General features: G+C 45.7%; 1 protein-coding gene and 1 long non-coding RNA gene across 7 annotated transcripts in view; one reads left to right on the forward strand and one right to left on the reverse strand.

Annotated features, from left to right (window-relative positions):
* LOC130544425 (uncharacterized) overlaps positions 1-1,308 on the forward strand; it is a 20,811-nt gene extending 19,503 nt beyond the window's left edge. Inside the window, exon 3 of the long non-coding RNA XR_008960696.1 lies at positions 896-1,308. This is a non-coding gene — a long non-coding RNA (uncharacterized LOC130544425). The remainder of the gene's footprint in view (positions 1-895) is intronic.
* The window catches only part of ACKR2 (atypical chemokine receptor 2), a 19,957-nt gene extending 7,728 nt beyond the window's left edge, over positions 1-12,229 (reverse strand). The window contains exons 1-2 of one of the 6 annotated variants that reach the window (XM_026496826.4): positions 12,163-12,229; positions 1,696-1,779 (exon numbers count right to left, since the gene is read on the reverse strand). The gene's annotated coding sequence lies outside the window, so the exon portion shown is untranslated. Of the gene's footprint in view, positions 1-1,695; positions 1,780-2,442; positions 3,155-3,192; positions 4,726-7,624; positions 7,910-12,162 lie in introns of those variants that run through there. The other 5 variants (XM_026496825.4, XM_044383328.3, XM_044383330.3 and 2 more) reach the window with 5 other exon arrangements.
* Between the last annotated feature and the right edge of the window lie 11,983 nt (positions 12,230-24,212).

The raw sequence follows: 24,212 nt of genomic DNA on the forward strand, positions 1-24,212 counted from the left end.
ACTTTGAAAGAGTTCAAAGTGTTAAAAGGGAGAGCAGGGGAAATGATAGGCACAGCATTCAAGATGGTAGCTGCCTGGGCAGAAGCCAGAGGCATGGGATGAGGGCAGGTCACTGTCTGTAGTCAAGTTAGTTCCCTCTGGGGCAGTGGTTTCCCAGGTTTTAATTGTATTATTAAAAACGATTTTTAAGGGCACCTGGATGGCTCATTCGGTTAAGCATCTGCCTTTGTCTCAGGTCATGATTCCAGGGTCCTGGGATGGAGCCCTGCATCGGGCTCCCTGCTCCGCGGGGAGTCTGTTTCTCCCTCTCCCTTTGCCCCTCCCCTTGCTCATGCATGCTTTCTCTCTGTCTCTCTCAAATAAATAAATAAAATCTTCAAAAAAATAAAATAAAATTATTTTAAAGAGAGAGCCTCACATGTACCAGTGATAAGAATCTGTCATGAACCAAGGATTATGCTTAATCCTGTTCTGTGTTCCAGGAGAGAGACTTCAGGTTAAACACATTAGATTGCTCACCCATGAAGAAGAAGGTTTTGGAGGAGAGAGTGGGAAATAAAAAAGAATGTGTCGCTGAAGGAAGCAATCATGCATGGCCTCTGGAGTGGGGGTTATAGGCTGGTGATCATGGTTCATAAACCAAGAAATACAAATCAAGCCCACTTTGCACTTCTCTGTTTTATTTCTTATTCTTTGATTCAAGAGAGATTGAAATGTTTAATATGTTCAATGCCTGTTTGTATTTCTTCTGTGAATAGTTCATTGTTGTAATGGATGGGATTCTCATTTTATAAATGAGAGGTTTTATATGGTAAGGATTTAGCTTTTTACTTTTACATTGCAGACATTTGCCCCAATCCTTCCTGGTAGAAGTTTTGTCTCTTTTTTTTCCCAGGTAGAACTCCAAAAGAAACTCAGGCCCTCAGCTGACCCATCCTATATCCATGACACGGGGACCTCACAGCTCATGGAAATATACAGCGCTGCTGAGACAAAACGTCTCCCAGGGAAACCCCAGTCTTCCTACTCATTGAGCCTCTGCACCACCCTTGGGCTTCTATTAAATGGCGTCTGCCGAATGTTGGGGAAAACCACACACATGCCCTAGCCCTACCTAGCAGCTCAGCCCGGGAGGCTTTATCTAGGGTTGGGCTCCTGACTGGCCTCAGGAACTTTGCCTTGCGCCTTCCTTTCCTGGTCCTCCATTCCCCTCCTGTGCACCTGGGGTCTCCTGTCCCTGAGCCCCTCCCTTTCCTGGGCAGCAGCAAGGACGCCTCCAGAGCATGGCTGCTGTCAGAGTCCATGAGCTACCGGGGTGGGGAGGAGGGAGTGCTCTTCTGCACTTGGGCCTGATTAGGGGTTATTAATCAGAAGTTGTCATTAATTAAACACCGGCTCTTCTGGTCCAGCATTAATGACGTTGGTCCTGACCTGGTTTCTCAAAGTCCCCGCTTTAACAAACAACCGAGTCTGATGATTGCTTTGATCAAAGCCAGAGGTCAGGGTCAGTAGGCTCCAGGCTGGCCACGTCACCTTTACAAGGCTCCTTCCACCTGGAACACTGTTCCCTTCCCTCTCAGGGCCTCTGGCCTCCTGACCTTTCACTCTGGGAATCTTTCCAGGTCGCCTTGAACTCTGAGACCATGAACCCCATGCTCCTGACTGCCCTTCAGGTCCCTGTCAACTCATACCTACCTGTCCCTCTGGACTCACTCGGGTTTTTCTTTTTTGTGTTCACTTTTCCTTACGCCCGAATTCATTCGGTTTATCCAGCAATACCTTGAGAGGAATAAATGAGGGTATCAGTTATTTACATGCTAGTATGAATTAGCAGCATGAAGTTCTGCAGGGGAACCTTTGGGGGAATCTAGGGAACTATATGGAGATGGAGGATTTAAAGAGGAGGGAAAATAAAGGCGAGGTGAGCAAAACTTTCCCAACAATGAAGCCAAGGGCACAAAGGCAAACTACAGCTTGTCTCCGGAGCAGTAATATCATCCTCTTTTTGACTTCCTGAGGCTGCTGGCCTGGGCTGGCTCCAGCTTTGACTCAGCAAGAATCTCTGGCTGGAGAGTAATGTCCCCTCCTGAGGATCTAGGGCTTGCCTCCCTAGGCCTCTCAGAGAAGTTACAGTGGAGGCAACAAGAGAGAGGGTATTGCTATGTCCATCTAGGCTGGAGGGCAGCCATGTTAGTTGAATTCCTTCCATGAGCTGAACACATAGATGTAATTTTCTCCCTTAATCCTCACCATAATTCTGGGAAGCAATACTATTATGATTCCCATTTTCTAGATGAGGAAACTGAGGCTTGGAATGGGTGGAGTCCCAGTGCCCCCAGCTCCAGATCAGCAAATGAGGGACCCAGGAGGGGATGGCCCCAACGATATAAGGTAGAACTGGTGACCGTTTCCCCCTAGCTCCCCTTTTCAGGACAGCCAAACCTGACTTTGAAGGATGAGCCTCTGGTAGCGGGACTTCTGACCTTAGTAACCAGTGGCAGAGAATACCCGAAGTCAGTCAGATGCTGGAGCAGCCCCCGCAGGCCTGTGAGAGCCGGTTATGCAACGTCTGGGGAGCGTCCAACAAACGATCGTGGAATTAACCAATTCTGCTTTTGGGGGTGTTACGTTGGTAGCTTGAAGCTGGTCGTGGTGGGGATATTTACACCATGGCAAATGCCACAAATTGGAGCTTCCTCTCCTTCTTGCATGTGCCCCCCCCGCCAACCCTGCGAGCTGGTTATTAAACCTTTACTGGCAAACTGCTGATCAAGACCCCATGAAGCCTGACCTAACCCTGCCCCTTTCCCTCTGTCGCTGTCTGTCTCCATCACCTTTCCTCCTCAACCTGCCACATCAGCCCTGTCGCTGCCCTCCTCCCCAGCCAAGAGCGCTTGGGGACAAGGTCACATGTAGGTCTCCTGCGGCACGGCCATACTGAGTGTGCGGCCCACAGTGCAGCTGTGACTAGTGAACAAATAAACAAGCTCAAATGTTACCCCAAAAAGCCATACGAGCTTTCAAAATGTAAAACCAAGAATAACATGAGATCACTTCTAGTGAAGAAAAATTATGCTGGCCTCCTTACAATTTGGAAATCATATCCTTTAAAATGCAACCCAAATTCTCCCTTCCCAGAAGCCTGCCCGGGCCGCTAGCCTGGTTAACTCCTGCTTTAACCCCAGCACTCACAGAAGGTCACTCCTCAGTCCTGGTGCCTGCCTCCTTGAGCGGAGCCACCTTTCGAGAATCGAGAATCGCTTGTCCCCCTCTGCAAGGCAGGGGTGGAGCTCACTAGCACGGGGCTGGCCCCTGAGAGGCGTTCAGTAAGTGACCATGGACTTAATCAGTACTGTCACCTCTCTCCGTCCCTTCTTGTCTCACCTCGTTTTTCCCTTGCCTGGCTTTCTGCCTTCCCCCCATTGATGCCTTGGACACGGCAGACCCAAGACCCTCCTTCTGTGGGGCATTTGCCTGGCCTGGGCCAGTCCTGCCACAGCAGCCTGGGGAGCCCCTAGCCAGGGAGCATGTTCAGTGCACTGCTCTCCTTGAGCCATGTTCAAGGGCTGTCTCCAGCTGGCACAGCCTCCCTGGACCAATGTCACAGGATGTGCCCTCTGGCCACCCCCAGCTTCCTCCCTCCGGAGGCTCCGCTAACCGCTCTGGGAGGACTGGGGTGGAGATGGAGTCCCAGGGCCTGGACTCCACCCTGGCCCAGCTTGGGATGGGCACCTAAGCTTATAAATCTGGTTTTACCATTCTGCTTTCCCGGCCTCGCTGTGGCTGGAAAACAAGCAAGGAGTTAGGAGTGATGCCCTATCCGACAGCAGCGCCTGGCTGCAGAAAGTGCTCTGCCTTTGGGACGTAGGTAGAAGAGCACTGGCCTTTGGGTGAACTGGTAACAGCTGGGGATCACTCTATTTTCTTCCTCCTGGGTTTGAGAAAACACCCGATGTTAAACTCTACTGAGTATATGACAATGACAACAACAGTAACAAACGCCCACCACTTCCATAGCATTTACGCTGGGCCAGGCGCTGGTCTCAGAGCTCCGCATGCATCCATTCATTTCGTCCTCGCAATACCACCCTGATGCAGGGGCTATTATTATCTCCATTTTACATATGAGGAAAGTTAGTCACAGAGAGGCTAAGGAACTTGCCCAAGGCCACACAGCTAGTAAGTCGGAGAGCTGGGATTTGAATGGGCTAGCTCATTAAAAGACAAGGGTGAAGGATGGAGACTAGAGATGTAGTGACAGGAGACCAGGCTGCTGTTGTTGCTCGGGTGCCTGAATGGAAGAGGGTGGGGGGCTGATGGTACCCCAAAGAAAAACAGGGAAAGGAAATGCAAGCCACACAAGGAGGACCGGAAGAAAGAAGTTAAGTGCCTCCGGAATGGCACACTGGGAGAGAACTCATGAACAACCTACGGGGCCGAGCCGGGTCTCTGCTTCACTGCTTGGTTTGGGATGCCCTTGGGCTTGAACTTCGGGCCCTGCCAGCACTAACACAAAGTCAGAGCTTCCATCCTGGAGCCCTTGACTTGCACAAGGCTGTCTTCTCGCCCGTAAAATAAATAGTACTCACAGCAAAGAATTTTGTGAGAAGTAAATCGTGTGCAATCATTTTAACAGCTAACACCATAGAGCCCTGACAGTGTGCTGGGTGCTGGGGCAAGGAGCTTTACATGTATTGACTTATTCAATCCTCACATTTACCTTACAGGAGTTATAGAAGTTAAATACTATTATCAGCCCTATTTTATAGCCAACCCAACTGAAGCACAGAGAGGTTAGGGAACTGGCCCAAGGTCACACAGCGAGTAGTAGATCAGGAATTGAAACCCAGAGTCCATGCTCTTTTTTTTTTTAAAGATTTTATTTATTTATTTATTTATTTATTTATTTATTTATTTAGAGAGAGACACTGAGAGAGAATGGGGAGGAGGCAGAAGGCAGAAGAAGAGAGAGAGGGTGAGCATCTCAAGCAGACTCCACACTAAGTGTGGAGCCCAACTCGGGGCTTGGCTGGATCTCACAACCCTGAGGTTATGACCTGAGCCAAAAACCAAGAGTTGGACGCTTAATCAACTGAGCCACCCAAGCGCCCCTCCCAGAGCCCATGCTCTTAAAAAGTTATCTTGCCTCTCAAGTTGTGGTCCGTATATACAATGGAATATTACTCAGCTATCAGAAAAAACGAATTCTCAACATTTGCTCCAACATGGACGGCACTGGAGGAGATAATGCTAAGTGAAATAAGTCAAGCAGAGAAAGACAACTATCATATGATTTCTCTCATCTATGGAACATAAGAACTAAGATGATCGGTAGGGGAAGAAAGGGATAAAGAAAGGGGGGGTAATCAGAAGGGAGATTGAAACATGAGAGACTATGGACTATGAGAAACAAACTGAGCGCCTCAGAGGGGAGGGGGGTGGGGGAATGGGATAGACCGGTGATGGGTAGTAAGGAGGGCACGTATTGCATGGTGCATTGGGTGTTATACGCAACTAATGAATCATCGAGCTTTACATCGGAAACCGGGGATGTACGGTATGGTGACTAACATAATATAATAAAAAATCATTTAAAAAAAAGTTATCTTGCCTCTCAAAGAAAATAACAAGCCTGTTGTAGTCCCCGTCTGCCAAACTTTCTGTATATTAGTGTACTCACCGCACACAACAACTTGTGAGACAAGCACTATTGTTATTCCCATTTTACAAATGAGGAACCGAGGCTCAGACAGGGGGAGTAACTTGCCCACGGACGCTGAGCAAGCATGCTGCAGGGTCAGAAATGGAGTCCCTGCAGCGGCTCCAGAGCCAGAGCCCTGGACCACATGCTGGGAGCCCCACTCAGACTCACGGGATGGACAGCTGCCCTCTTCATGGTCCACTATGGGAAGCCTTGCGTTTGGATCCATTGGGATGTATAAAACATAATGAAAACAATAGTAACTCCATCCTGACATTTACATGGGGCTCCTTACTTTCCCAGACACTTATAGTCTGGTCCTTGCAAGTCCTCCTGGGTCCCTGGTTAGAGGCAGCCCGTGTCACCCCCCTGGTTCCTCAGGAAGCCCAGAGCCACACAACAAGTCAGGCAGAGCTGACCTTAGAACCCTGAATCTCTGAGCCCTGGACCATTGCACACTCTCCTTCTCTCTTTACTTTTTTAACATGTATTTTTCCTGTTACAAAAGTTATATACATGCAGTGTAAAATACAGAAATCCAAGGGGAAAAAAATAGCATAGAGGCTAATTGCCTCCAGGAATAATCTTTGGGAATGTTTTGGTGTATCTTGCCTGTTTTCATGCCCAGAGCTCCGTCCACCACACTAAACCTCCCTGTATTTGTGGAATCACAGAGCCTGGCTGGAAGAGAGTGGCTTATCCAGTCCCCTGCAGGGCATGAGGGCCTTTGAAGTTTCCTCCTGCTCCCAGGGAGATGTGAGGCCCGCCTGCTCCCCATGCTCCCTGGGACCCCACATTACTCAATGTTTCCTGGCTCTTATCAGGGACTGGGGATGTTTGTGACATTGATAAAATCGCAAGGCAATCCCTCCCCCCAAAGCTTATTTCAGTTAATAAAAACGAGGTGGTTTTAGAGCCCAACTCTTGAAGGAGCTGCTGCTGCAGAAGAAGCTATGATTTTCATGTCTTTCCTGAATCGTTTTGCTTTTTTCTCCTTTCTGTCTCATTGTTGCCTGCAATCTTACCACTAGAGCTCCTTGCATTTGTATTTGAGCATTATGCTTGGTTCAAAATGAAACATAGTCACCACCTTCACTACCCACAGGGAGGGTGAGACACTCAGCATGGTGCAGCGTGGAAGAATAGACAGAATAGATTAGTCCAGGGTGCCTGGGTGGTGCAGTCGGTTAAGCGTCTGCCTTCAGCTCAGGTCATGATCCCAAATAAATAAATTGAAAAAAAAATAAAAAAGATTAGTCCGCTTCTTAATAGCTGAGTCACCCTGGGCAAATTACTTAACCTCTCTGAGCCTTACCTATAAATTGTCTCCTTCCTGCAGTTTTTATTATAATTAAATGAGTGCCTGGCACATAACTATCGGTTCCCTTCCAGGCCCCAAAATAACACTTGGCTTAGCCCGGGATGGATAAGAGGAGATCCTGAGACTGTCTGGGGGCAGAAGGAGGGGGCTGAGGACTTGGGCAGGGGGTAACAAGAGAGGACGAGGGGGCATAAGGAGAGAGTGTGGACGTGTGCAGAAGACCACAGAGCTGGGGAAGCTCAGCCCTGGGGGGGGGGGCTTTAAAGACCATCTCATCTGTGTCAGCTGGGGAACCTGAGGCTTGGGCAGGAAAGGGAGTGCCTGAGGTACTCAGTTGTCTGATACCAACTTTGTGGATTTCAGAATCCACAAAGAAGATTCCCAGAGCTGGAGTCAAGGGGAAAGGGGCCAGCAGACTACCTCACTCCCGGGCTGCTGAGGCAATTGCTCCAAGAGTTGCCCTAGAGAGAATGCTCCACCCTGACCCATTGGCACTTCCCTCTCCCCACACCTGTGGCCTCTCTCTAAGCCACTGGATCCAGTCTTTCTCCCTGCAGCCCCTGGGTAGGGCCCACCCCACTCCAACTGTGACCGTAACCTACCAGAGCCAGACCCACTTGCCTGGGGGTGTCCAATCTCAGCCAGGAGGAGAGCAGCAGCGCCTGGGTCCTTCCTCAGAGAAGTGCAGGAGAGAGCAGGAATCTTCCCCCTCTCTGGATCAGCCCTGCACACGTCCTGCTCTAAGGCCGGAACAAGGCATCCCTTCGTGCCTGCCCCAGCCTAGTTCCCTCCCTGGAAATGAGTCAAGCTCAAACGACCGCCCCTCATTAAGAAGCAACTCCCCCCACCCAAAGACAATCTGATGACTTCGGAAAACACGCGTCCCCAACCACACCTCTCTGGACCGTTTCCCCGGGCTGCTGGGCCAAGGAGAGGAACAGCTCCAGTCCGGACCTTCAGGCCTTTGCTAGGCAGCTTTTCCCAACTCCATCCAGCTGCACTGATCTCAGACACCTCTCCAGCATGATCCTACTACCGTCCTCCCCCACATCTCGTCCGGCCACAACTCCCACCAAGCAGAGCTGTGTCTGCCCGCCTCAGAGTGTCAGCAATATTCTCAGCTCCTAGACTTTCCAAACCAGCTTCCCTCTTCCCCCAGCCTTCTCCCTCTGCCACCCCCATCCCACCATGTATCTCTGCCTGTTTATTTGTCTTCTCTCCTCCTGGGTCAGGAACTCCCAGGGCAAGGACCATGCTTGACCCACCAGCCTGAGCCTAGGGCCAGGCAAGGGCAGAAACTGACTGAATATGTGTGCGTGTGACATTCTGCCTGCCATATGATTGCCACTGTAAGGGGTACCTCTCTGCCAGGACAGCACCTGCGGTCCAGCAGCAATGTCTCAGCCACCTTCACCTCCAACCCCACTGCCAGCCCGATATGCAGCAGGTGTTTGGTGAATGCCTGCTGTCTCTAACTGAATTAAGCAGTAACAGAATAATGCCAGGTGGTCACAGGCGTTGGCAATGGAGTCACACAGTGCCAGGCTTGAATCTGGCTATGTGTGATCTAGAGATGGTGGCTTCAGCTCTCTGTGACTTGGTGTTCAGATCTGTATTGGGGGACACTGCCTCTCTCAGTCATGATAAGAGCTAAATATCCCCAGAGAGGTGGACACAGACTTAAATATCTACCTTTCCCTGGGGTCCTTAGGCCACCTAGAGTGGAGGCCAAGCTGTGATGGGTTCTCACTCCAGTAGAGGCGACCTTCCAAGTGGCTGGGTCTCCAAGTCTCTCCAGGCCAAATGCCGGTTGCCAATAGGGAGGATAAAGAATAGGGAGATGCCCAACAGACGCCACAGAGCCCTGGTTCCTTCCTGGGGATGGATAACCTTTTAAGATTGGCTTGTTGGCTTGTTTGCATTCTGTATATGTCTCTCGAGGGAATTAGAACAACTAAGTTCTAGAACCTAGGCCCCTTCCTCACCCCCTCCCTTTGTTCAAACGTTTTATTTTAAGGTGATTTTTTGACTTGCAAAGTTGTGCACAGAATTTCTATGCACCTGTCAGCCAGTTTTCCCTAAGGTTAACCACAGAACCACAGTATAATGATCTAAACTAGGAAATTAACATTGACACAATACCATGCTACAGACCTTATTCAAATGTCACCAGCTGTCTCACTAATGTCCTTACACCGGTCCAAGATCTGAAGCAGACTCCCACAATGCATTTGGCTCTTGTGGCTCCTTAGTCACTCCATTTCTGGGGCAGTTCCTCAGTCTTTCTTGCTTTGTCTTCCATGACCTTGGTAGTTTCTAAGTGGACTGCAGAACATCCCTAACTTTTGGTTTGATGCTTCTTCAAGATCAAATTACAGTTACGTATTTTAGGTAGGAACACCGCAGAAGTGATGTTGTGTCCTTTTCAGTGCGTTGTAGCAGAGGGATATGATTTCAATATGTCTCATTACTGGCGATGTTAACTTTAATCACCTGGTAAGATGGTGCCTGCCAGGTTTTTCCGCTGTAAAACTACTACTTACTCCTTTGCAATTAATAAGCATCTTGTGGGGAGGCACTTTGAGACTATGCAAATACTCGTTCTTATCAACTTTCGCCCACTAATATTAACATTAGTTAATGATGCTTTCTGACAATTATTACTGTGCTGTTTGCCAAACAGTGATTTTCTATTTCCATCATTCTTTTGTGTGTGTGCTGGTAAAGTTTATTTACCTTGCATTTTATCACATCAGTCACATTTAAGTCCTAGAGATTTGTATTTGTTTACATATAGAATCCAGTACATTCTTGGGAGATTTGTTTTTTTTTTTTTTTTTTCAAAAACAGAAACAGGGGCGCCTTCGTGGCTCAGCGTGTGCCTTCGGCTCAGGTCACATCTCAGGGTCCTGGAAGCAAGCCCTGCATTGAGGTCCCTGCTCAGTGGGAAGCCTGCTTCTCCTTCTCCCCGTGCCCCTCCCCCCCCAAATAAATAAAATCTTTAAAAACAAAACAGGATGCAATTAATATGATAGTTGGGTAGCTTAATGAACATCATGTTTCTTTTGGGGGCTCATCTGGGATTTTAGAGTGAACTGTATCCAAGGGCTGCCAGGGGCAATTCATGAGAGAGTTGGAGAGTTCCTCGCTTTTCACCCTAAACGCCTTGTTTAATTCCACAATATTCAAATGAAGTTGTGGATCTTCCACTGGGTCTTCATCTTGCTTTTCTGCTGGAGCTGTTGCAGCCAAACATCCGGAGGTCCCGTGCACAGAAAGGTTGTGTGCGTTTCCATCTGCTGGACAGCCACACTCATAGTCAGAAAGGGAGGAATTGCTCTGCTGTTGCTCAAACCAGTTGCCCTACTGGTAACCCTGGCACGGCTGGAACACTGGCTTCACACTCTGCCAGTCCCAGTAATAATTACTTGTGGAGCTGTGCCCAAACCTGCAAGACTCTCCCGCCCAGTCATTTATCCAGAAACTTTAGAAAATGACACCAGTTTTTATGCCTATGTCAAAAATTCCAGCTCTGGGAGCTAAAATCTCTTACCCCAGCAAATCTCTCTCACCACTTCCATCGTTCTTTTTACAATTACTAATTGGACTTTACCGTAAGAAAGAGTTGGCCCTTCTTTCAATTTATTTATATATATGTCAGTATGGACTCGTGAGTATTAATTTTATTCCATTATTATCATCGATTTTGCTGTTCAAATTGTCTCATCCTCTTTCAAAATATCTCAGCCCATCTGCTTCCTGTTGAGCTGAATTTCCAGCCACAGCCCCTCAGACACCTACTCGCGGGAGTACAGGGCAGGTTGGGGAGGTTCAGAGCCCTTGCACCGATGGCCAGGTTTCTGGGGAATTCACTGAGGCATTTTCCCAGCAAAGGCTGGGCCCTTCTGGAATGGGCAGATTCTAGCCAGAGGAAGTCAGTCATGGTTCCAGGGGCAGGGAGTTCTAGGAAGGGCTGAGCCTGGCCAGGTAGGCTCGTCCATAATTCATCCTGCCCTCCAGAGACCCACCCCAGTCCTGACCCAGTAGCCACACCGGCCGACCACCTCATGTGTCCTGTGTTTTTCCTTCTTGACCCGCTCTTCTCTTCCCAGCTGCGGGGATAGTGGCTGAGAAGTCGGACGGCAGACAACTGGGCAGCACTTGACCACATTCTTTGATGCAAAGGAAGTACCCCCGTCCTGGGGTTTAGCTCCCAGCCGTTCTCCACCGGCCCCAAGAGCAGCCAAAGCAGAGACAGGAGTGCAGCGCACCAAGAGAGACCACTTAAGGACAAGAGGGACTTCCCCATGTTGAAGTGGGCTGGCACGAGAAGGCTCCAAACTCATCTTCTTGCTTCTTTAAGATGTGCAAGGATTATTCGCCCTGGGAAGGGTGTGGACCCCAGCCTGGGAAGCCAGGCAGCCAATATGCATGGGGCCCTCTCCTACGGGATACCATGCTGCTTCAACTTCAGAATAGAGACCTTAAAATACATACTGTTCTCACACACTTCTAACACACAATTTTAACACGTTGGACACATCTACTATTACAGCAAAAAGTGACATCACATTTTCAAAACACCTGCTTCTATTGTCAGCCAAGGACTTGAATCTGGGAAACTTTTGCCAGCAGCCCGACACTTCCAGTCCTCCACCAGCCAACTCCAGGCCCATCTCCCCCCAGAAGCTTCCCCAATCTCTCCAGGCCTCCTTGATGCCCTGCTTGGAGCTTCCTGAGTCTGAAAGGGGAAATACTGCTCAGGGGCAAGACTGTCTCCCTACTAGACTGCAGATTCCTCATAGTCAGGGGTTTCGCTCATTGGCACGCAGAGTGCCTGCTGCCACTCACACAGAGCCCAAGCTTGAGAGCCTGGCAATCGATGTGCACAGCCCAGCCCGCACTCGACAAGCTGGCCTTCTGCTGGAAGAGCCCCAGTCTGGCCCTGCCTCCAACTCTGCTTCACTCTCGGTCTCTTTCTCCCTATTTCTCTGTCTTCCTTGGGCAAACTTCATTCCCTTCCGGGCCAAGCCCATGACAGTGTCCGTCTAGACTATCTCTAGAGTCTCCAAGTTGGAATTTTTAAACTGCAAACTTGCCCTCCAATTTAGAAGTTCTGGTAAAGCCCATGTTTACTCACGTTGATTAGATGTCGCGCCAGAATCTCGCACCAGACCGGCTTCTTCCTATCATGCTCCATCGACGGCGCAACAGGAAGGAAATTTTGCTCATCTCACCTCTTCCATTTCCTCTTTCTGTGCCGCCCCCACCGGCTGATCCCTTCCAGCCACCCAGCCTGTCTCTCCTTTTGTGCCTCTGCCCAGTGTGTTATGTTCAGGGACCTGGGAGGGGGCTACTTTCAGCGGAGGGAAGGGGGGGCACATGTGTAAGCTTTCCACCATGTATCAGTCCCTTGCCTTGGTACAAACATTTGTTTGCAATCAGTGTATTTATTCATTTATTAAAATATCTTCAACCACATGTTACGTGTTAGAGTTCTCCAGATGTCTTCTCTGTGGGTTAGGCAAAGCTGAGGTTATCACACCCATTTTGTAGACAAGGCTGCCAAGGCCCAGAGAGGACAAGTCACTTGCCTGGAAACACATAGTTGATAAGAGTCACCAGGGCCTTCTGGCTCCCATACCAGTGCTCTCTTGTCCACAATGTATGTGAATATTCTGTGTAATTCTTTTCTCCTTCCTACTCTCAAACCCCTCCCACTCAGATCTAGTTAGCTATTCCAGAACACAGTTATTTCTCACTCGTCTGGGGATCCCTCACATCATAGCCCAGCCGGTGATTAACACAGCAGATACTCAATAAAAATTTACTGAAGGAATGCATGTTTCTATGTAGAAAGCCTTCCCAAGAATCACCTACTCTTCCCTAAGACGGTCCCAGTGCTTTTTGTACACAGACTCCAGGCCCTGGGGTTTCTCTGGGGCTCAGTTTCCCTGTCTGTAGAGCAGTTGTACAGGGTTAGACTCGATGACATCTATGTCCCTTAAGCGGTGACACCCTGTTGTTGGCTCTGGGGCTCTGCCCAGGAGGACTGGTGTCTGTGCTTCTGGGAACACATGACGCTCAGCCAGCCCGAGATCAGGGACAGCAAACAGAAGCAGTGGGGCACACTGTCTGGTAAAGAAGACAACATAGGGCTTGGAAATTGGTGCTTACAGTAGAGCCTAGAAGTAAGTGGGTGGCGTGAATAGGCTGAGCTGTCGACTCTCTGCAGTCAATTCCATTCCTCTGATATTACTTTCTTTTAAATTTTTTTAAATTTAAATTCAATTTAATTAACATTTACCGTATTATTAGTTTCCGTGATAGAATTCAGTAATTGATCAGCTGCATATAACACCCAGTGCTCACTCCATCAAGTCCCCTCCTTAATGCCCATCACCCAATTATTCCATCCCCCACCTTCCTCCCCTCCAGCAGCCCTCAGTTTTTCCCTATAGTTAAGAGTCTCTTATGGTTTTCCTCCTTCTCTGTTTTTGTATTACTTTATTTTTCCTTCCCTGCCCCTATAATCATCTGTTTTGTTTCTTAAATTCTACATATGAGTGAAAGCATATGATATTTGTCTTTCTCTGACTGACTTACTTGGCTTAGCTTAAAATCCCCTAGTTCCAGGTACATTATTGCAAATAGCAAGATTTCATTCTTTTTGATGGCTGAGTAATATTCCATTGTATATATATATATATATATATATATATATATATATATATATATACCACATCCTCTTTATCCATTCATCTATCGATGGACATCTGGGCTCTTTCCATATTTTGGCTCTTGTGGACATTGTTGCTATAAACATTGGGGTGTAAGTGCCCCTTCAAATCACTATGTTTGTATACTTTGGATAAAAACCCAGTAGTGCAATTGCTGGGTCATAGGGTAACTATTTTTAACTTTCTGAGGAACCTCCATACTGTTTTCCAGAGTGGTTGCACCTGTTTGCATTTCCACCAACAGTGTAAGAGGGTTCCCGTTTCTCCACATCCTCTCCAACATCTGTTGTTTCCTGAGTTGTTAATTTTAGCCATTCTGACCAGTGTGAGGTGGTATCTCATTGTGGTTTTGATTTGTATTTCCCTGATGCTGAATGATGTTGAGCATTTTCTCATGTCTGTTGGCCATTTGTATATCTTTGGAGAAATGTCTGTTTATGTCTTCTGCCCATTTCTTGATTGGATTTTTTGGTTTTGGGTGTTGAATTTGGTAAGTTCTTTATAGACTTTGGATACTAGCCCTTTATCTGATATGTCATTTGTGAATATCTTATCCCATTCTGTAGGTTGCCTTTTAGTTTTGTTGACTGTTTCCTTTGCTGTGCAAACGCTTTTTATCTTGATGAAGTCCCAATAGTTCATTTTTGCTTTTGTTTCTCTTGCCTTTGGAGAAGTGTCTAGCCAACATCAAAGAGGTTGTTGCCTGCATTTTCCTCCAGGATTTTGATGGATTCCTGTCTCACATTAGGTCTTTCATCCACTTTGAGTTTATTTTTGTGTATAGTGTAAGATGGTGGTCCAGTTTCATTCTTCTGCACATGGATATTCAATTTTCCCAACACCATTTATTGAAGAGACTGTCTTTTTTCCATTGGATATTCTTTCCTGCTTTTTCAAAGATTATGTGACCATAGAATTGAGGGTCCATTTCTGGGTTCTCTATTCTGTTCCATTGATCTATGTCTGTTTTTGTGTTAGTACCGTACTGTCTTTATGATTACAGCTTTGTAATAGAACTTGAAGTCTGGAATTGTGATGCCTCCAGTTTTGGTTTTCTTTTTAATGTTCCTTTTACTGTTCAGGATATTTTCTGGTTCCATGCAAATTTTAGGATTGTTTGTTCCATCTCTGAAAAATGTCAATGGCATTTTGATAGGGATTGCATTGAATGTGTAGACTGCTTTGGGTAGCATAGACATTTTAAAAATATTTGTTCTTCCAATCCATGAGCATGGAATGTTTTTCCATTTCTTTGTGTCTTCTTCATTTTCCTTCATTAAGTGTTCTATAGTTTACAGAGTACAGATCTTTTACTTCTTTGGTTAGGTTTATTCTTAGGCATCTTAGGGTTTTTGGTGCAATTGTAAATAGGATCAAGTCCTTGATTTCTCTTTCTTCTGCCTCATTGCTAGTGTGTAGATATGCAACTGACTTCTGTGCATTGATTTTATATCTTGCCATTTTGCTGAATTTCTGTATCAATTCTAGCAATTTTTTGCTGGAGTCTTTTCGGTTTTCTACATAGAGTATCATGTTGTTTATGAAGAATGAAAGTTTGATTTCTTCTTTGCTGATTTGGATCCTTTTATTTCTTCATGTTGTCTGACTGCTGAGGTTAGGACTTCCAGTACTGTGTTGGACAACAGTGGTGAGAGTGACATTTCTGTTGTGTTCCTAATCTTAGAGGGAAAGCTCTCAGTTTTTCCCTGCTGAAAATGATAATTGCTGTGGGTTTTTCATATATGGCTTTTATGATATTGAAATATGTTCCCTCTACCCCTACACAGTGGAGAGTTTTAATCAAGAAAGGATGCTGTATTTTGTCAAATGCTTTTTATGCATCTATTGAGAGGATCATATGGTTCTTGTCCTTTCTTTTATCAATGTGGTGTATCACACTGATTGAGTATAGATGTTGAACCACAGTTGCAACCCGGGAATAAATCCCACTTTGTCGTGGTGAATAATCCTTTAATTAAAAAAATATTTATTATGTTGTGTTAGTCACCATACAGTACATCACTAGTTTTTGATGTAGTGTTCCATGATTCATTGTTTGCATATAACACCCAGTTTTTGGATCCTATTAGCTAGTATCTTAGTGAAAATTTTTGCATCCATGTTCAACAGGGATATTGATCTGTAATTCTCCTTTTTAGTGGGGTCTTTTGTCTGGTTTGGTAATGCTGGCCTCATAGAATGAGTTTGGAAGTTTTCCTTCCATTTCTATTTTTTTTGAAACAGTTTCAGAAGGCTAGGTATTAATTCTTTAAATATTTGGTAGAATTTCACTGGGAAGCCATTTGGCCCTGAACTCTTGTTTTGGAGAGATTGTTTGATAACTGATTCAATTTTTTTGCTGATTATGGGTCCTTTCAGGGTTTCTATTTCTTCCTGTTTTAGTTTTGGTAGTTTAAATGTTTCTAGGAATCCATCCATTTCTTCCAGATTGTCTAATTTGTTGGCATATAATTGCTCATAATATTCTCTTGTAATTCTTTGTATTTCTTCACTGTTGGTTGTGATCTCTCCTCTCTCCTTCATGATTTCATTTATTTGGGTCTTTTTTCTTTTTGATAAGTCCCACCAGCTGTTTATTGATCTTAATAATTCTTTCAAAGAACCAGCTCCTAGTTTTGTTGATCTGTTCTTTTTTTTTTATTATTTCTATATCATTGATTTCTGCTCTAATCTTTATTATATCTTTTTTGCTGGATTTAGGTTTTATTTGCTGTTCTTTTTACAGCTCCTTTAGGTGTAAGGTTAGGTTGTGTATTTGAGACTTTTCTGGTTTCTTGAGAAAGGCCTGTGTTGCTGTATACTTCCTTCTTAGGACCACTTTTGCTTCATCCCAAAGATTCTGAACTGTGTGTTTTCATTTTCATTTACTTCCATGTATTTTTTAAATTCTTCTTTAATTTCCTGGTTGACCCATTCATTCTTTAGTAGGATGCTCTTTAACCTCCATGTATTTGTGGTCCTTCCAGATTTTTTCCTTGTAGTAGAATTCAAGTTCTAAAGCACTGTGTCTGAAAATATGTATGGACTAATCTCAATCTTTTAATACCAGTTGAGACTTGATTTGTGACCCAGTATGTGATCTATTCTGGATAATGTTCCATGCATTCGAGAAGAATGTGTATTCTGCTGCTTTAGGATGAAATGCTCTGAATATATCTGTTAAGTCCATCTAGTCCAGTGTGTTATTCAAAGTCATTGTTTCTGTATTGATCTTCTATTTATTTAATCTGTTCATTGATGTGAGTGGGATGTTAAAGTCCCCTACAATTATTGTATTATTATCAATGTTTTTCTTTATTTTATTTAAAGATTTATTTATTTGCCAGAGAAAGAGTGAGGGAGAAAGAGAGCACGAGGGGGGGGGGTGGGAAGAGCAGAGGGATGAGGGAGAAGCTGATTCCCCACTGAGTAGGGAGTCCACCATGCAGGGCTCCACCCCAGGACCCTCAGATCATGACCTGAGTTGAAGGCAGACACTCAACTGACTGAGCCACCCAGGCACCCCTCAACGTGCTTCGTTAATTTCGTTATTAATTGGTTTATATATTTGGCTGATCCCAAATTGGGGGCATAAATATTTACAAGTGTTAGATCTTCCTATTGGATAGACCCTTTTATTACGACATAGTGTCCTTCATCTCTTAGTATAGTCTTTGGTTTAGATTCTAGATTTTCTGATATAAGGATGGTTACTCCAGCTTTCTTTTGATGTCCATAAGCATGATAAATTGTTCTCCGTCCCCTCACTTTCAATCTGGAGGTGCCTTTGGGTTTAAAATGAGTGTCTTCTAAGCAGCATATCAATGGGTCTTGTTTTTTTTTTATCCATTCTGATACCCTATGTCTTTTGATTGGAGCATTTAGTCCGTTTACATTCAGAATAATTACTGAAAGATCTGAAAGTGCCATTGTATTACCTGTAATGTCGCTGTTCCTGTAGATTGTCTCTGACCTTTCTGGTCTTTGTCTGGGCTCTCTCATTGCTCAAATGATCCCCTTTAATATTTCTTGCAGGGGTGGTTTAGTGTTCACAAATCCCTTTACTTTTTGTTTGTCCTGGAAATTATTTATCTCTCCTTCTATTCTGAATGACAGCCTTACTGGATAAAGTATTCTGGGCTGCATATTTTTCCCATTTATCACAAAATATATCATGCCAGTCCTTTCTGGCCTACCAGGTCTCTATGGACAGGTCTGCTGCCAGCCTTATGTTTCTACACTTGTAGGTTAAGGACCTCTTGTCCCGAGTTGCTTTCAGGATTTTATCTTTATTTTTGAAATTTGCAAGTTTCACTATTGTATGTCAAGGTGTTAACCTATTTCTATTGATTTTGAGGGGGCGTTCTCTGTGCCTCCTGGTCTTGAATGCCTGTTTCCTTCCCCAAATAGGGAAGTTCTCAGCTATAATTTGTTCAAATAAACCTTCTGTCTCTGTCTCCTGCTCTTCATCTTCTGGGACCCCTATTAGCCAGATATTATTTTGTTTTATGGAATCACTAAGTTCTCAAAGTCACACTTCGTGATCCAGTAGTTGTCTTTCTCCTTTACAGCTCCCTTATTTTCCATCATTTTGTTTTCTGTATCACCGACTCTCTCTTCTGCCTCATTTATCCTTGCTCTTAGAGCTTCCATATGTGACTGCATCTCAGTAATAGCATTTTTAATTTCCGCCTGTTTAGATTTTAGTTCTTATTTCTACAGTAAGTGATTCTCTAGTGTCTTCTATGTTTTTTTTTTTTAAGCCCAGCTAGTATCTTTATAATCATTTTTTAAATTCTAGTTCAGGCATTTTACTTATATCCTTATTGATTAAATCCCTGGCAGTAGGTATTACATCCTGTTCTGTCTTTTGTGGTGAATTTCTCTGTCTAGTCATTATGTCCAAAAAAGAAAGGAGGAAAGAAAAAGAAAAAGTAAAAATCGCGGTAACAACAACAACCTCAAGAAGTGTGTCTAGTGCATGCTGTGCACACTCTGTGGTTGTGTTTTGGCTGCTCTTTCCCACTGGACCTTCCTCTACAGAATTCCTCCTTGCTTGTAGTGGGGAGTGTTTGGACCTTTAAGTAGCTGTGCTTGGTTTGTCAAGATAAGCCTCACATTTGCCACATTCTCTCCCTCCAATTGTGCAGATTGTTTCTTTAATTCTTGGATCGTCTTACTAGTTGTTAAAAAATAGTTGAATGTTGATCTAGCTACATTCAAAGGACGAGGCAAGTTCAGGGTCTCCCTTCTACTCTCCCATCTTCCCAAGTTCTGATATTACTTTCTTTAAAACTTCTAGGTGCAAACCCATTTCATTCCTTTTCAAAGGTCTCAGAAAGCTGACCACTAATCAACAGTTGAGACCTGAAAGAAAAGCTTGCCAGCCTATTCCTTCACCTTTTCATCCCATCTGTCCATCCACAAGGCCCTCCCCAAGTGTCTGTCCCAGGCTCAGGCAGGCTGACTCCCCACTCCCAACCTTGACCCCCAGCCAGTTGGTTGATCTCATCTCCCTTATGAATCCAGATGTTCTCCCCTCCTCACCAGATAAGTTTTGTAGTTTTGCTAAGTTGTTTATTATGGTATTTTTCAAACAGTCCCCCCAAAAGTGCCAGGATAGTATAATGAGCTCCCATGCAACCATCATCCAGCTTCAATTATCAACCGGTGGCCAATCTGTTTCACATACATGCCCACCCACTTATCCCTTCCTGTATTATTTTGAAGCAAACATCAGACATCATATCAGGTAATCTATAAATATTTGATATGAGCCTTTAAAATATATGGACTTTGATCACTGTCAAAAGTTAACACTAATTCTGTAACATCATCAAGTATCCAGTCACTAATCTTATAACTTTTTCCCTTACAGGTTGTTTGTTTGGACCAGGATCCAAATAAGTTCCACACAATATGAATGGCTGGGGTATATGTTGTCTTTTTAAACCTATAGGTTCCTTCTCCACCTCCATCTTTTTGCTTTTCCTTGAAACTTATTTATTGAAGAAACTGGTTGTTTGTCCTGTATGTCAGGTTTGCCACGGTTTGGATTGTGCTGATTGCATCCTTGTGGTAGTGTTGAGCACATTTCTCTGCCCTCGTGTTTTTCTGTAAATTGGAAGTTGGAGGTCTGATCAGATTCAGTTTTGATACTTCACAGGTGGTGCTGTTCATTCATCAAGGGGCATGTACCGTCAGGTTGTTGCCCTTCTTGTGAGGTGAGCAGCTGCTGATGCTCAGTGCCAAGGCCCATTCATTCTTTAGTGGTTGCACAGTGGTGGCTGGTTTACTGCTGATGGCCTATGGTCTCCTCCTGCAGACTCTGGTGTACCCCCATTCTTTCTATAGCGTCTTCCTCCTGAATGGGTTCTTAGCAACTGGCATTCCTTGGCACTTAGCTATCAGACTCCTGTCAATGTCCCACAGGGCTGGGCATTAAAAGCAGGAGATAGCACAAATTCTACAAAAATGCCCCAGTTAGGGGCTGCTCTTGGGGGAGAGGAGGTTGGGTGGTCATCACTGTGTGTGGCCTGACTCCTTCAACCAAAATAAGACTCTCACAGGTGAAGTCAAGTGTCGCTCGGTGCCAGCTGAGGTCACATGGTTCTTTGAAAAGGAATGAAATGGGCTTGCGCCTAGTGGGAGGCTGCCCCCGCTAAAACTCCCAGCAGCTTGTATTGTCACAGTCACTTGTAGCTCTGAGTCCTTGTATCCTTGACCTTTCCAGCTCACTCACAGCTCATCCTCCCCAGCTGTTCCCTACCCCTGCAGATCCAGGTATGGGATCAGTCCTGTGACTCTGTCTCCTCAGAATCACTCCCAACTCCTTTGTGAGCATGACAGATTTCCTTAGGTTTGGGGCCCTGGTTGGGTTTCAAGTTGCCCTGTGCCTGGGCCCCTCTCTTTCTTCCGGCCCCTTCTCAGTCGCTGAGTGTCCTTCCCACAGAGGCACTCCCCTCATTACGGTGAAGAACAGCTCAGTGGCTCACTGCAGTGACAGAGACCACCTGCCTCGGGTTTCACCCAGCAGCACAGATCATTGAAATACCTCCCCTACCCCTGTCCCCATTCCCACCCAGTCCCTATGGAGAGAAGGATAATGTGGAAATACTTAGTGCTCCTCCCCTTTAGAACTACATTTTTGTGCCAGTGGGCAGTGTAGCAAAGCCTTGGACTCTCTCGCAGAATCATATTTTTAAAAACATAAAACAAGATATGTTAAAAGATATGTTAAAAACAGTGTTTCAAGATACCTGTACCTCAGAATTGGAAACAATCCAAATGGCCTCAGTGGGAAGATGGTTAAATAAATTAGGTACATGCCTACCATGGAACACTACTCAAGAACAAAAAGGAACAAACTATTACCTACACAACAATTTGGATTGATTTCAAGAGAATTATACAGAAGGAAAACAAGCCAATCTCAAAAGGTTATCTATTTTGGAAAGTATGTAAACCTCAAAAAGATTCCTTTATAGGAATATAGATTCCTTTACATAACATTTTGGAAATGACAAAATTATAGAGATGGAGAACAGATTAGTGGATGCCAGGGTCTAGGAAAGGGAGAGGATGGCAAGTGTCTGCCTATGAAAGAACAGCATGAGGGATCCTTGTGGTGATAGAACTGTCGTCGTGATCACACAAATCTACACATGAGAGAAAACTGCATGGAACAAATACACACACACACACACACACACACACAGAGGAATGCACATACAACTGGTGAGATCAGAATCAAGGAGGGGGATGGTATCAATGTCAATTTCCTGGTTGTGATATTGTACTATAGTTTTGCAAGATGTTACATGGGCAGAAACTGGGTGAAAGATATACAGGATCTGTCTGAATTATTTCTTAAAATTCGTGTCTATAATTAAGGTAATTTTACCTTAAAATAAAAAGTTAAAACATTATTCTGAAATACAAATATTAAAATACTTTAAAAACACATTTATGATACAGGAACATCTGCATTTCATTATTAACACATTTCAAAAGAACTAGAGGCAGATCTTACAACTCTGATGGCAGTGGTGAGTATAAACAGTGTTTCAAGATACCTGTGATGAAGTCCTGCTAATACTACTATGCCTACATCCACAATTGAAGGACATGTCAATTTCGTTAGAGGTTAATGAAAATAAAAATGTAAATTTTCTTCCTATCCAAATTTAGGGTTCCCTGAATGAGATCATGGACCCTCAAATTAAGAACCCCTGCCTTGTTTAAAATGGCAACTTTCCAGGGCACCTGGGTGGCTCAGTCAGTTAAGTGTCTGCCTTTGGCTTAGGTCATGATCTCGGGGTCCTGGGATTGAGCCCCTTGTGGGGCTCCCTGCTCAGCAGGGAGCCTGCTTCTCCCTCCCCCTCTGCTCCTCCCCTTGCTTCCTCTCTCTCTCTCAAATAAATAAATTAAATCTTAAAAAAAAAATAAAATGGAAACTTTCCTCCTCAGTTCTACAGCTATAATGAACATAAAGGGAGATGCGTGGTAGAGGGAGCGGGTAGGGAAGAGACAGTGGTCGCACTGCATTGATCAGGGAGGTGGGGCATTTGTGAAATGTTAAATGATGTTTCCCCGTATTGACCTTCCCTCCACTCAAACAGCCAGACTTCAGAAAAAGTCTTCCAATTTTTCCTTGTCCTTTGAGTACAGGAGTTTGAGGACATTAAGCCTCCCTTTCTATCCTATATCCATCCAACACATTATTTCCCAGGGTGGGGAGATGAGAGGTCTGAGAGAAGCAAGTCAGTCTAGACACTAGCAGCCCCTGCGCTCTGCCTCCCAGCCAGAGTCCTGGGGTTTACGGGATCCAGAGGCAGAGGCACACGGTAATGCTGAGTCCAGGATGAATAGAGCCGCAGGCCCTTGCCCTCCCCTGGCACAGAAGCAATCCAGGGACATATTCAGTGCCCTCCTGGGGCTGACAGCACCAGTGGATCATCCTGAGTGCGGACAGATGGGGTGGGTGAGCAACAGGAAGGCAGGAAATGACGTCTAAGTGAAGGTCCACATGGACAGATGCCACCAAAGACCAGGTGGCACCATGTTTGCTTGACCCTCGGCACTGACTGAACATAGAACTGATGCAATTCTGGGCAATGGGTGACCCTTACAGTGACCGAGACTTATTTTTCAATATCTTGTGGATTAGGGTCTCAAAACAGAAAATAAGTTGTTCTGGAAAAATACGACCATGGTATCTTGTATACTTGAGTATGTGGGCAAGAGCTGGCGGCACTTTGAGAGTCCAAGGGCATAGCTTCCGCAGCGGGCTCTGGTGGCGGTCCTCCTATACTCTGGCCTCCCCTGCTAAGTATATGCGGTCGACTTCCCCTTGGCAATACCCACCCTGCTTCGTCTGAGGGCCTGCTCTGGGTGACAAAGCCTGTTTGGCCCCTGCCCTGCAGTGTGGCTCCCCATCCCCTCAAGCCTCCTCGACAGATGACGGGTGAGTTGGCACAGAATTCCCCACCTCCCTTGCCCCCAAGGTGGAATAACGCTGAGGTGTGTGTTCTATACTACCCCGAGTTTCCCAGGGGGATGAAGCTCCAGCTACCCACAGGGTAACAGGAGTACCACACTCTTTCTTGGCGGCCTTCCCTCCCCCGCCTCACTTCCCCACTCTCCTGCCTGTGTCTCGGAAAGAAACTACTACTTACACCACAGCACATTGTCAATGGTTGACCTTCTTTGACTTCTAAAAACGGCAATTTCATGTAGACCAAACTAAAATTTACATTCCAGTCTTTGTTTCAGGGGCTGCTAACACAGTTATCCACATACTCTAAGGATTGCCCCCTCGAATCTCCACCCAGTTACCCTTCCGGAGCATCAATGGGAGACAACTTCGAAACCAAATCTGGGGGCTGACCCCCTGCAGATCTACAGAGGCCCCTGGCCCCTCGCCCCTCCTGGTCCCGCAGGACAGCAGGTCCTGGAAGAGGAGGGGCAGAACAACAGCACAGGCTGTTTCAGGATAAAGACACGCTCCACCCAGATATTGCACATCAGAGTGGGAAGTGTAGCCACAAAATGAGGAAACCGTGGGAGATAAGGAAATGCTGTAACTGGAAATGTAATGGAATGTTTGGAAGCAGAAGACCTGGGCGTGAGCTGAAAATCTGGAAAGAGGAACATCTGGCGGAGATCAGGAAGGTGACACTGAAAACCCTAGGGGCCTATTTGGCCTGATCCCAGTCCTCCCTCCTGGAGAACTCAATCCCTCCGAAGTAGAGGGCTCTGAACATATAGACAGGCTCGAGAACACTATGGCTGAAACAGAGCCCCGAGAATAAAGAGCACTTTCACATCTCAGTTAGCCACCTGGCAGAATCGATCTGCCTCCAAGGCTCCGACGGTAGGGGACCGCCCTGCAGCAGGGCGGGAGCAGAACTTGGTCTAGAAGCCAGGCCTGTTTCCACGGAGCAGACCC

The sequence above is a fragment of the Ursus arctos genome, unplaced genomic scaffold (assembly GCF_023065955.2).
Source record: "Ursus arctos isolate Adak ecotype North America unplaced genomic scaffold, UrsArc2.0 scaffold_20, whole genome shotgun sequence".
NCBI lineage: Eukaryota > Metazoa > Chordata > Mammalia > Carnivora > Ursidae > Ursus > Ursus arctos.